This window comes from Gavialis gangeticus, unplaced genomic scaffold (assembly GCF_001723915.1).
Source record: "Gavialis gangeticus isolate Ggan-Ray unplaced genomic scaffold, GavGan_comp1, whole genome shotgun sequence".
Lineage (NCBI taxonomy): Eukaryota > Metazoa > Chordata > Crocodylia > Gavialidae > Gavialis > Gavialis gangeticus.
The window spans coordinates 102,372,597-102,387,292 of record NW_017729025.1 but is presented as its reverse complement, the minus strand read 5'-3'; positions in this window follow the sequence as shown (position 1 = coordinate 102,387,292).

Here is a 14,696-nt window from a genome sequence, read left to right as displayed (position 1 = left end):
GATCCACTTTCCTCCCTTTCTTGAAGATAGGCACCACATTGGCCTTCTTCCAGTCTTCGGGCACTACACCAGAGCGCCAAGAGTTTTCAAAGATCCATGCCAGAGGCTGGGCTATGACGCTCACCAGCTCCTTGAGTACCCTGGGGTGTAGATTGTCAGGGCCAGCTGACTTGAAGGTATCCAGCTTCTCAAGGTGTTCCTTCATGAGGTCAAATAGAGGGTCACAGTTGCTTTGTGTCAGTACGACATTCCCACGTGTTGGACCTTCTTCCTTTTTATATTATCATTGTAAATAGCAGCTGAAATTAGCCCGTTCATTTCAATGAGAATCCTGTGTACTGAGCTGAGCTGCATATCTGCAAAATTTAAGGAAGATTATTGCTAACCAGGAAGAAATGGTATCTTATTATTGATTATTCTATTAACGGAACGAACATTCTTTTAATTTACAAATATTATTAATAACGTTTCACAAACCTACAAGGAAAAATAGTCACTGAAACAAAATAGTATATGCAGTCATGAAATCTCTTGTGGAAATTAAGGATGAGACCATGTAGTATAAGTTAATGATCATCTATTAGGATTTTGTTGACTCTAATTTTGTTCATGTCCCTTCATAGAGGCATTCTGAGTATGTTAAAGAAAAAAGATAAATGTCAACATTTTTGCTGTTGTGAGGTTTCCTGTTAGACTGGCATTTGCACAAATTGTATCGTGGACCAAATTCTGGTTGTTTTTCTCATGTGAGTTATCCTATTTATTTTGGTGAGTGAGTGAGGCAAATAGGATTTGGCTGTACATAATGACCAATATCTGGTAGTTTGGAAGTCTCTCAGAAAGCTCCATGGTATATCTGCAGAATCTCCCACTGGCATGGACACTAGTGACACTGCCGGCCAGTGTGTGCACTGTTGGCAGATGAGAGGATGATGTTGCTCTATCTTAGTAAACGGTTTCCCCCATTCTAATCTGTTAATTGAAAAATACAGTCCATTTAGAATTAAAATAATAATACTTGAAGCCATTTTCTGCCCCATTATGTAATCTGCCTATTTGGCTTCCATTGAGTTCAGAGGGACGTTGTGCATACATATCATTGAAATTAGTTTATTAAGAATATTATAAATTTTTAGCGCATGTATATGCAACTGTGAGGCCACCTCTGCCAGAAATTATTCTGTTAATAGGGATCAGTGCTTAGAAATGGATGACCACTTCTAAAATAGTTTGAATAAAATTTCCTGTTTATGTTTATGATATTAGAGAGCCAATGTATTCACTTTCTACAAACATTCATGAGACTGTAACATCACTTCAACCCAGCTCACCCAAGCCATGTTGGGTGAGCTGGGCTGAAGTAACGTGATGCCTCTTTTACGGGCATGCATGGGGCTCGGTGAGGAGACACAGAAAAAACCCAGCCACCAGCAAAAACCAGAGTCAGCACCTATATCTACCTGAGAGTCAAAATTTGCAGCTGGCCCTTTTCTCAGTAATCGTTTTATGCAAAAAACTCAGTTCCAAACACTTCCTTCACTTGGGTTCACCTGCACTGTGATCTGAATCCTGAAGCACAATCCTACCCCTGCAATTAGTTTGTTTTTGTATTTGCAGACAAGGCTGGTATGAATGTGTGTGGTCCAATATATAGTATAAATTATAAATAATTTATAAGGATTTATAATCTCTTCCAACTGCGATTAATGAAAGGACACCTGATGACCTCATGAAGTATGGAAGTGCAACCAGAGTGGTTTGTCGTCAGGTCTCACTCTCTATAATCTGATCTATCTGGGATATTTTTACAGTGTCTATAACTGCATAATGGGCTTAGCATGAGCCAACAATGTTTCTGTATTCCCTCAGCCCCATCATCATTAGAAGTTAAAAGGGAGATAGTGTCTATGACCAGCTCACTCCTTTGCCTCTTTGCTGAGTCTACCCACATGACAGCTAATGTATTTTGCGATATCAGTTGGGAAATGGACTAAAACTGCCAGATTCATTTCATGTAAAAGGTATAAACAGCTGTTATAACCTCTAGTTACTACTTGCCTTGAGTGGATTCAAACCAGTGATCTAGTATATTAGTACAGAGACTTTCACTTCCAGGTCACTGGTTCAAATCCAGTGCAAGTTGCTATTGACCAAGCAGTCTATCCCACACTCATAAGGAGCTGGGCCCTTTACCCACTTCTCTTTTGTTATAATGTTGAAATTAAATTTAACAATTTTCTATTTAAAATTATTTTTTTAAAGCAGCCATCATGTTATCAAAATCATATTGCACCAGCACTAATATCTTCACAGGATCTCAGTGGTGTTATGACTGTAAGACAATAGCAGTTCCAAAGTGTTTCTCTATATTTATGCTATATTTTTGTTATATCGGCATACATCTGACTTTGCTTTTGTTTGACCAGTCACTGAAATATTCAGAAACCAACTTCTTATGTAAATTAAATACTTCATTTTTATATTCTTCTACATTTATAAGTATGGAGGATTTGAAAACACTTTGCATTCAAGGCCAGTTAAATGAAAATACAGCAAGAGTCACATTCCCATATAGTTATGTCACAAGTAACTCATTCACTTGTTTGTCTGTTGCATCCATCAATGATAAAGAATAATTAAAAGGGGGGGGAAATGAAAGGAGCTGTTTCTAAATTTAGATTTGACTGTAAAAAGAAGAGATTTGCAATTCCAAATAGAAATATCTTATGAAGATTTAAAAAAAAAAAGAACTTTTGGGGTTTGGAAGCTGTTTTTGTTTGCTTGTTGGGGGATTTAATAATTTTATGTTTTTATTTGTTTTTTAATTTCTGCTTTCCCCAGAGCTGTTTGCAAGCTAGACACAATAGCATTGTGCCAGTCCAGAAAATGAACTTGATGAGGAAATTAATCTGTTCATTCTGGCTGTCCGTTCTTCACTGAGTGAAATGTGGAAAGTAAAGGATAGACATAAACGGCAAAAAGGCAATGGAATTTAAAAAAGAATACAAAATCTAAAATGTGATCAGTCATGCAAATAAGAGATATTTATTTAAATGCAGCTGTGTGCCTTAAATACAAATGGGTCACTGCCTTTCATGTATATGCTCAATGACGGGATGTTTTGGAGGGCACTTTGGAAATTTTGGTGTTACTATGCTTTTGCCCCATCAGCCTCCCTCTCTCTTTCTCTCTTTTTTGTGGCGCATCTGACAATGTTACCAACGGATCTTTTCATTTTAGAGGACTGAGGGCCAATCTTGTTCTCATTTTAATCAATTAAACAATAGCCATTTATATGATATGATCAGTTGGGGTGGGGGGGAGGGTTACAATAATTCTTTCAGTTCATTGGTGGCTTTGTATTATCTCCTAATGGCATTAATGAATATTATTTGTAAAGTAGAATGAAATTAGTCCAGACATAAAGATATCATGCAAGTTAATGCGAAGCTGAAGTTAATACAGCTGAAATTAGGAGCGTGTCCATCTCTTGAAATAGTATCAGAAGTGTGCAACTCCAGATTGGTCAAACTGATAGATTTCAGTTTTAGCAGAAACTAGATTCCTGCAGTAGCTGACCTTGAATCCGCTTCTAGAATGCCTTGGCCAGCAGTGAAAATTGTCTTGCTTATTCGGCATTTTTTTTTTTGCAGAATCCTTTCAGAAATGATGTCTTGTAAGAGATTCCTCCCTGGTTTTCCCAGAAAACCTTCTCAAAGACCTCCCAAACCCAGCACTGTAGGGAATTATGTTTTATAGGCCAATCCACTGTATATTTTTATCATCTCATCTGAGCAAGTCAGATTACCTGAAATTGAGATTTCACAAGGCAAGGCAGAGGCCCATATTGGTTTCTTATTGCATGAACAGACATATACACAAGCGCACACAAATATACACCGGTATTCTGAGAACACCTGACTCAAACCAAGCCTCAGTTCATTTATGAGAATGGCACATTTTAAACATTTGGTTGCTGCAGACATATAATGCATCTATTACTTCTTAATCCTTTTGTATAGGGCCAACAGTGCATAATCATCCTGAAGTATCTCCAAATGCTTTCGAAACTACATTCACAGGAATTCCTTCCATACTGAAATACCTAGACTGAAAGAACAGGTAGCACTGAAGAAGAGAATTTACAGCACACTATGTACCATGTGAGAAGTTCATGATGTGTGCGGGGATAATTCTGGCCAATGATACAGCTGACAGTACATCTCAGTAGTAACTTCTGGTAGAAAATATTAATGATTATTTTAAAAAATAGGTTGTTTCAAACACATATGATGCGACCATCAATAGCAGTCATTTTTACTTTCTTTTCTTTTTTTTTCTTTAATGATAATTTTCCAGAATGTTAATTTATCATCAGAATCCCTAAAACTTGCCTGCTTTCAAGTCATTTCTTCTAAACATCAGATTTTAATAACTGGTGCCAGGATATACTAAAAGATAATGCATTTACTCATCTGAGAAGAGAGTGCATATCTATTTCAATTCATGATGTTGATGTACAGACCAAAGTAACAGTCATTAAATGGAATATGTAGCATAAACTATTCAATGTAATAGTTCTGTATGTCAGCAGGACAGCTGAATTATGCTTCCATTTTCATTGTTTTTAATTCATTGTATTTTATATCTGCTCTGTGGGTAATAGGTGGTTCACAGTAACATAATATAGCATAGCATAGCATAACATTTAGCTTTTGCATCTGGAACCTTACATCAGAAAATCAAGAACAGTTTGTAAACACCAGTTGAATAATCATTCTTTGAGGTAAATTGTTTCCCCAATTTGCAAACTGGAAAACTAAAACCCAGAGAAGAAAAATAACTTACCAACATTTCAGACTCATGTATTGATTTCCACCATAGATTTAACAACTACCAGCCCTCAATCAGCCTTCCTCTGGAATACTCCTACAATAACATCAGCCGTTTAGGTGCCATGCACAAGATGCTATGTCACCGTAGCTCATCACTACGGCAACGTAGTGATGCTACCGTACAGTAACTCATTGCTACTATGCAGTAGGGTCAAAAATGACCTGTGTACCATCAGGACTGCACAATAATCGTGGTTACTGTGACAACTGTGCAGTTGGGTGCACATGTAGATGCGCCCCATGATCCACAACCAGGATGGCACCCTACAAACCACCGTGTACACAAAAACCCACAGACCACCATATTTATGTCCTCAAGACCAGAAGTTATCTCAGGCACACCAAAAAAGCTATCATCTACAGTCGGGCCCTCAAATATGACTGGATCTGCGCTGAGGAGAACACTTGTGATGCCTTCCTGGCCAACCTAAAATCTGCCCCTATACAACAAGGACACTCCAGTAGAGAAATAGACTATATTTTAGAAAGAGCCATGCAAATATCCCACAGTACAATACAAAAATAAACTCGTCTATAACAGCACACCCATGATAGGCACCTATCACCTCACACTGGAACTGATTAGAAAAACCCTCAAACAACTACAACCTATACTCAACATAGATCAGACCTTGAGAGAAATATCCCCAGCCTCTCTGCTCTTGGCTTTCAGACAAACCACTAACATTGTCCAACTCATCAGCAGAAGCAAACTCCTCACTGCTCAGCAGATATTAAGTGGGATGCAACCTTGCCTTAACAGTAGATGCTTAACCTGTCAATACATCTCTACTGCTACTACAGTCAACACCCCTTACAATGAACCCATTGGAATTTATGGATCCTATACATGCCGTTCCCAAAATGTGATATAGCTGATCCACCAAATGCCTTCACAGTAGATGAAATTAAACAGCAACTATGCACCACAGTGAACTCTCACAGAAAAGATAATAAAGGACAGAGACACACATCCGTCAGTACGAGCTCATTTTTCACAGAACAGCCACTCCCTTTCTGACCTTACTATCCTCGTGCTCAAGGGAAATCTGCCAAACACCTTTGAGAGGTGAGCTTGGGAACAAAAATTCATAAGCTGCCTAGACACTAGGAATCAAGGACTGAACATCAATATTCACTGGATGACACGCTATTATCTACATGGTTTCTGAAATTGTTCCTACACAATATAGGTAATAATGACCCTCCTTCTTTTTCATAGGTCTTGGTCTCCCTGTACTCAAATTTCTTTTCTTCTGATAATTGTTTGTCTGCTGCCCTTGAGAATTTCTCCTTCCTCCAATTTCACAGCTGTGTCCACTATTCTTAAAAATCACTGTGCTTGCTTTCCTCCTGTGGCAGAGCACTGTTAGTGCCTGCCACTTTAAGGCTGAGAGCAGGCAGCCAGCAGGTGCAGGCCATCCCTGATGAGGCAGCCATTTTAGATCCAGGCCCACAGGGCTGAGGCAGCAGTCTGCTGCTGGCAGCTGGAGGATCGTCACCTGGCTGAGCTGCTGCTCGGATCATCTTGGAGGTAAGGCAGGAGCTATGGGGATGGCAGAAGGCTCCTGGTCCTGGGTATGACTGAAAACTACATCCTGCTGGGGAAGGATGGTCTGGTAGGGCTGCCTGTGGTGGGGCAGCCCCCCGGAAATGCCAAGTCAGTTGCCTCCCCCAATGAAAGGTGGGCAGGGGTGCCTTAAAACCCCAGTCCCCACATTCTGATGCATTACCTGCACCTAGGGACAGGCATGGGGGCCAGACACATCTCCAGGCACCTGAGCCTGATAGGGTGCAAGACCCCATAGGCCCTACTGAGAAGGTATATGTGGAGGGCCCTGGGAGAGGACATATGTGGAAGTGACGGCCCTAGCAAGACGGCACAGCTGGAAGGCCCTAGTAGGAAGGCATAACTTGAAGCCCCAGGATGGGGGCAATCAGGCCAAGGTAAGTCTACGGCACCTGAGGCCTCAGTTGGGCCAGAGGCCAAGACCCCGGTAAGTCCTCAGATGTGGTGAGGCCAAGTTTGGGCCAGAAGTTAAGAACTTTGAGTAGCTGAATACACAGTGTGTCAGCACAGTAACAAAGAGCTCCAGAGGGGAGTGATAGTCCTGGTCAGACCCTGGAGCATGGGTCATGCTGAAGCACTGTGCAATATGGATGCCAGCTGCAAGGCATAGAACATGGTAAGGATAGGTTGGAGCCATGTGTATAGCACCCCCTGGCATCGAGGCATTAAAATGGGCAACCTCCCACATTATTACAGCTGATATCATAACATCAAGTCATGGCAAGCGAGATAGGGCAGACTGCCCCAGACAGGTGGGTGGGCTAATCTGAGATGCGGCCCTGGGGTGGCCTTCTGTCCCACCTCCTCAAACCTGAAGAAGAATGTTTTGCTTTCAAAAGCTTGTCTAACTTTATCCCACCTGTACAGTTGGTCCAATAAAAGATACCACCCCCCCAAAAAAATCCTTGCTTCTTGCAACAGCTTGGAGTAAGACAGTGTAAGGAATGGGATCAAGGATCTACACCTTCTAATCTCTGTCCTGCTGTTCCTTGTCTTTCAGACTGTAAACTCTTTGAGGCAGAGACAATTGATTACTATAAGGGTATGGACACGTGTGCATTTTATGCTGTTTCAGAAGGGGAGCTGCTGATCAGGAGCTTGCAGCAGCTGTTAGATTCTAATGGTTACATGTGGACAAGCTTGGAGCAATACAAATAAGCTCCAACTGCTCCAACCTTAACTCTGGATGAAGCAGTGTTAATGTTGGAGCTGTAACTGTTAGAATGTAACAGCTGTTGAGTGGTTTGGAGCAAAAGTTCCCCTCCTTTTTTAGATGTCTTCAAATGTATGTGTGTTCATACCCTAAGAGAGTACAGCCCATAGCCTAGGCACTTGCTCTGGTTGGCTTCTAACAACCTTCACAATTTAAATGTGTACTAGAAATAGTCATGGTAGTACCATGTCTGTGGCATTCATTGAAGATTCTTTTAGTATTAAGCTGTTTACATAAGAGACCTTCAAAAGGTGCTCTGGTGCTGGAGGGAGAAGACCTTCACACCAGACTGAAAACAAAGGAGATTGTTAACCTTCATCTTATCCTGGTGGCCCTTTCTTTACATACAGATTTTTTTTCAATTGCTCCCTTTGCATCCTTTTCCTGCTCTGGACTTAGTGACTGCCACTTATTTTCAGAACAGGCTCTTGTTGTCTCCCTCTCTCTGTTTCTTCTTTCTCATGTCTCCCTCTCTCCATCTCCCTCTCTCTGTCTCTTTCTCATTCACTCTTTTAGTGGCCCACTCAGCCCTGTCTCTTTCTCCAGATTCCTCTTCAAATCACACTGCTTCTGCAAAACCTTGCAAAACCGAGCCACCAAAGAAAGTTAAACTACAGCAACAACCTTAAATGGCAGATGGGAGCATGATTGGCAATTGGTAGATGAAACTAAACAACACCTACAGTTTGCTCTCTGCAAAATTGCAGGCTCCAGAGCAGCCATTGGCCCATTCCATCATTCACTTTGTCCCACAGTTATTATGATCCTCTGCAGAGTTAGTCCAGTGTAGATCACAAGGTCCTCTGGCAACAGACTCTCTTCCTCTTTTTTCCTGTACTGTGACCTGCACATTAATGGCACCTTATAAATAATAACAGACTTAACACCAACACCATTCTTTTAGTCAAAGTCCGCATATACTGAGCAAGGGATTCAGCCTATCCATCCTTCCATACTTTGACTTTTGACCATTCACAAAAGGGCCATAGGCAGGAACTGGTGCTTCTGCCTTTGAATAGTAAAGTAGTCTTAATAAATTTCACTGATATTTTTGCTTCTCACATCCCACTCTTTGTTGACGGACAGGAGCAGCTCATGAAGAGTGTGGCATATTTTACCTGAAATAAAATACCTGAAATTTGTCTGGAAACCAGGGATCTGCCTGCAATATTTGTAAGTGCTGGTATGTACACGCATGAGTGTGTCCTTTTTGTATTCTAATTGTTGCTTTAGAGAACTATAAATGTACAAGGTTTCTTCATAAAAGAAAAAAAAGCAGGCTTCCAGCTCCCTTGAGTTTACTGTCTAATTCAGACAGCTAAATTGTAACGTGAACGCATGTATAGTATGAAAATGTTTGCATCTGTAAATATGCTGTCTGCATGTAAACATATCTGTGTGCTGTCTATGTATGTGTGTACCTATGCATGCAAAAATATGTATGCATTCGGATTTTAAAATGTCTGTGTGTGTGTGTATATACCATAGGCATGATTGTGTATACTTTTATGTATCTAAATGTGTTTGCCTGGGTATAAATACAGACCATTTTTTAAAGGTCTCCTGTGGTTAATATATTCTATACAACTTCACTGGTATCAGCGGTACAGCTGTCTGTACCCATATGCATGGTAGTTTTCAAAGGTATGTTTGTCTGCTTGTGTCGATATACGTGTCATAAATATCCAAATGGGCATCTTTCTGTTTGTTTGTACCATTTTTCTGTGCCAGTCTGTGTGTGCCAGGATACATCTCTGTGCCTGGCTGGTCTGCACTGTATGTGTGCATGGATGTGTCTATCTATGCTAAAAGTATACTGTATTCGTATACACTCTGTCTTTGCTAGTCTGTACAGTATGTCTTCACTTCAGAGGTTGGTTTGTGTATCTGTTGCTTCCCTGTACTATATGTGTATGGGAGTGCATCTCTCTAGCTTTCTCTCTCTCTGTGTGCCATTCTGTGCAGTAGATGCACAGAGATGTATCTCTGTGTCAATCTTTACTGTATGCATACAAAATAAATCTCTCTTTCTCTTTCTCTGTCATTCCATCCAGTAGGTACATAAGAATATGCCTGTGTTGGTCTTTTTGTGTGCAGGGATTCTTCTCTCTGTGAGTGTAGGTCTTGTACCTATGTGTACAAGGGTGTGTTGATCAAACTCCCAGTATACATGCAGTTCTTTTAAGTGCTGAAGACTATATTAATAATAGGTTTTGTAGTCTACACTTTAATCACTAATATTAAAAAATTGTTAATTAACCCGGTAGATAATGATCATGCTCCTACTCAAAACTAAGCCCACTCAATGCTCCAGCCTGCCATCGCTAAAAATTCCCATTACAATAACGGCAACCATCATGCCAAGTGGAATTACTGCTATGCAAGGAAAATGTCATTTGTTTTTATATAGAGTTTGGTTTCAATACTGAGCACTCTTGTCCCACGTTTAGAAATGTAACTCCTTAGATTCTTCATTAAATGTTTAGAAATTTAACCCCTCAGTTTACCAACAGGTTCACACAAATGCAGGCTATTGGCTGATGTACCTTCCCAGGTGGCAAAAATCAAGCTCTATCTAGTTATTGTTTAAAAGAAGCAATCTTCCTGAAGATCTTCATGGGATGATTTTATTACAGTTCTGCTAAAGAGCCAGGGATTTTTTAATCTTTCTTTGATTTCAGTTTTCAGAATACTGAAAGAAAAATAAGGGCCTGATTCTCCATTGTCTGATATAATCATTTTCTGCTGTGCAAAGTATTCTTCTTTGGCAGAACTTTACATGCCCTTCACATTCACGATGCCTGAGGATTAATCCACCAGTATAAAGTTGGAGTGACACTGAGGTAAGACAGGCCTATTTTGCCCATGAGTAATTGAATATCCACAGGGTAAGACAGTAGAAAATTAGACAATAGGGATCTATTCCAGTTTGTATAAGACTGCATGGGAGCTGGATCAGACCCTGTGTCCATACATTTTCCCACACAATCCCATTCAGCATTTTTTCTCTTGTGGAAGCAGTGGCCACTAAGAATTTCTTTTTAAAGTAAATTGTTAGGCATCATTGATATATTTCAGAAATGTCCAGTTCTTGTGTTGGATCCAGCAAGGAATAGATAGATTTACCTAAGAAAATAATGAGAGTAAAGCTAGATGGGTTTCACAGCAAGCAGCTAGCACCTGCAGAAAGTATCCAAAATGCAGACTTTCTATCAATTTGATGGTTTTGGCATATCCCAGTTTATTCCCCTTGATGTCACACTTGTTCAGTAACCAAATGACCTCAGTAAATCAAAACCAGATTTCTTTCCCCTAGAGGCTGCTGGTGCTGCAGGCTCAACATGGTATAAAAAAATCCAGCTAGGCTTTGTACTGTTGCATCAGAATTCTAGAGCCGGAAGTGAGTTGCAACTTGTTACATGATGCACAAGGCTGAGTCGAATACAATTTATCCTTCCCCTGGTGTATTTATGGCATGCTATTCACAGAATTAAAATGGACAGTCTGGATAGTGTCCCTGGTTTGAGACAGAAATTCTCATTGACATCAACAGAAGTTGCCTGCACAGGTATAAGACAGGATATGACTCTAGGTAAATCAAGCCAGTGTGACTCAAAAGACATCTAAGGAGCAGGTAGATGAAGTTGCAAGAGGTATTTCTGCAGTCATTCTTCAGGCCATTTAGTCTTTCAGTTAATTTTCTTCCATAAGCAAACAAGTAAACTTTTTTTTTCTGACTAACCCTAATTCATTGACCAGCAACTTAATCACCTGCATCCTCCCAAATGTTGACTGAAAATCAGAAGCAAGTTTTTATGCGTTAGAGGAATGAGGTTCTAGAACAGCTTGCTTACAGGAGTGGCCAACCACTTGACTTCTTATAAGATGTAGGCTGATAAGCTGATGAAGGAAGTTATATGATGACATGGTTGCCTGTGTAGGGGACTGCACTCACTGACCTAGGAGAGCCCTTCAGTGTATCCCAGTGAGGAAACTGGTTGCCAGCAGGATGTTAAAAGACAGTAAATTATTAGTACAGCTGATTGATGGTTTTTGATGTGGAAGAATTTCCACAGATTTAAAGGGGTTTTATTTCTAATTGATATATTTTAATCTATAGCCTAAAAGAAAATGTGAACCAAATACTATAAGGTCTCTTTGTGAATAAAATTATAATGTAGGTTGCTATCACGAATCCTGCTCTCAATTATGCTGATGTAAATCTTAAGTGACCTCATTCACTTTAGTGGGGTTACTCCAGATTTATACTGATGTAAGTAGGAGAATAATTTGACCACTGTGTCTTTTTTATCCAAATGACAATGAAGACAACCTGTCCCTGACATCCATTTGGCAGATATAAGTTGAAAACTCACTTTCAAAGCTGTAGCATTTTCTTTCAAGTTAAGCAGTATTGTTGAGGTTACTTCACATGGTGTATCAGCAGAAGAAAAAGTGCGTTGTTCCTTTTTGAATTTAGATCTATCCTCTGATGTTTAATTTGCAATGCTACCAGTATGAAGTACAAAATCCATGGAGCCTGAGCACATCACCATCTTAAGTAGTAGTCCCCATTGATATCCCTGAGTAGCCCATGTTAAACAACAATAAGATATTTAAAGGGAGACTAGCCAATGCTGGTGTCATATTTGGTTTTTAAAATTTGTAATGAACGTTAATAGAAATGTTTCCAAGATTTTTTTTTAAATCACTTCCATGTTACCATGCAATTTTGGAAACTCAAGGTCGATTGCTTTATGCTTCCTAATGCATGAGAAACTGGAAAGGAGAACTAATTAGAAATTGACCAGTCTGGCCTCACAGTTCAAAGTAGGTAAAATGCAGAAACAAACTCACCTCATACATAAATGGTGGAAAGAAAATTAGCTTTTTAAAAATTCTTTCCCTCTTAACTAACCAAGGTACTCTCAGTAACACAGGTGGAAGATTTAAAAAAAAATTTTTTTTAATCTTATCTTTATCCTTTGAAAAATCTATGAAATCCATTTCAAATTATAGGATAGAAAATGGGTTGATAGGAAGACTGATCTGTGTATTTGAATGGGCTAAATATATGAAGACAAGATTTCTCCCAGTGCAACTGCGATGATAAAGATCCCACTGTGATATGGAAATAGCTAGGCACTCACTGGGGTTTGTGCAGGTGCGAAGGGGGTAGTTGTGTGCCTCGTATTGCAAGGTTGGGGAGTCATAGGTCATATGACATCGCCTTATAAAACTATCCTTCAGATTAGTGATATTTCAGCAGCAAAATGCATCTTTAGACACTAGAATCAAGATGAAGTCTCTAATGAAAACTATTCAAAAATTTGTTTTAAATATGAATAAACTCTAACAATTGTGGTGGTAGAGGAAGCATACCTGTACCTATGTGACATGCATGAAAATATTTGTTTATTCTTTCAGAGAAAAGCAAAAATTCACAAACAAACAGAAATATCAAAAGTAAGATTTTAGAAGCAGCTACTGAAAATTCATTAATAGGCACAAAAGTGACTGTTAAAATGGCATTGCAGGAAACTCTAGTTAGTCTCCTTAAGGGTGAAATTCATCTCTATGCAGAGAGCCTGCAGAAAACCTACACAGTGCCTGTTGGGACTGAAGCAGGGTCCAGGTCTTCCGCTGGCCTTGTACATAAGGGAGAGATCCACCCGCAGTGCCTTTTGCTTCCAATTTGTGCAGTTTCCAAACTGAGACAACTTTTCAAACAGCTGTGTCATCCCAAACTTGAATGCAAAATCTGAAAATCAGGCTGCATCTTTCTGCCTCTTATGACATCAGGCATTTAATAGAGAAAGCACAGCTCGCTCTCTCAAAGCTAAATTGGCATTGTATTCCTAATAGGCGTAAATGCTGGGCCAAATTCTCTGCTACTTCCAATGAGTGAATCTCTGCTGAACGCGATGCAGCTGCACACATTTACCTCTACAGACGACTTGGCTTTAATGTATTTGTAAAATAAGGAGACGGTCTTAAAATGCCTGACTAAGGCCAACCACAGTTACAGTAATTTTTCTGAACAGGACTATAATATAAAACTACAACTATTAAACAACGGTAAGAGCCCAATCCTGCAAGCATTCCATACATGGAATTCTTACTGATTTTAGTGAGACCTCTGTGTGTTCATTGCTCACACGATCAGGCCTGATGAGACTATTTCTAAGGATGGACAAGGCAGGTTTTTTTAGCTTCTTGGTGTCCAGTGATTTTAATGGGAATACTGAAGCTGAATCAAAATCGTTCTGATGGCCCACATAGAGTATTTTAACTTTTCAAAGTGCTTTACAAATGTTAATGAAATAACCCTCACACTAGCCTTATGCTCCATGAAGGCATCTACTATACACATTTTACAGTTGGGGGCAGTAGAGCAGAGAGATGAGAAGGGATTTACTTGAGACTGCACAATGAGTCAGGGGGTGAGCTGGGAATAAAAAATGGGACCCCTGACTCTTCTCACCTTGGTCTATCCAATGGACTGTACTCCTTTGTAAAGTTTCAGATTCCTCAAGTGAAAGCCTGGGAAGAAGATGGTGTTTGGCGAAAATGATTGATTAACCCTTTGTGTCCAGGGACTTTTAAAGATGAGGATAATTCCTCTAGATACAGAAGGCGAGAATGTGATCCACCATTACATCAATGTGAAAATCTACCATGAAGGGTAATATTCGCAGCTCTATAGGTCATAATGCCTGAATAGCAGAGATTCTTTTCAAAACAGGGTCTTTTGGCTCATGCTCAGGACTGTAACAGCTCCCTTCCACATTGGGAAACCCCATTTCTCATTCAAATAAGAGCCTCTATTGAAGATTCATGGGCTGTAGAATTTGAACTTGAGGAATTGTCTTTGTTTGCAGTTATAAAGACATTAACAATCACCTGAATATAGTAAATGTTATTTATTAGCAGCACATTTTTTAATTTGCTAAGTCAAAAATAGGAAAACCTATTAAATCAAATTTAAATTTGTTTTACATTGTGTTTAAAGAAAAAA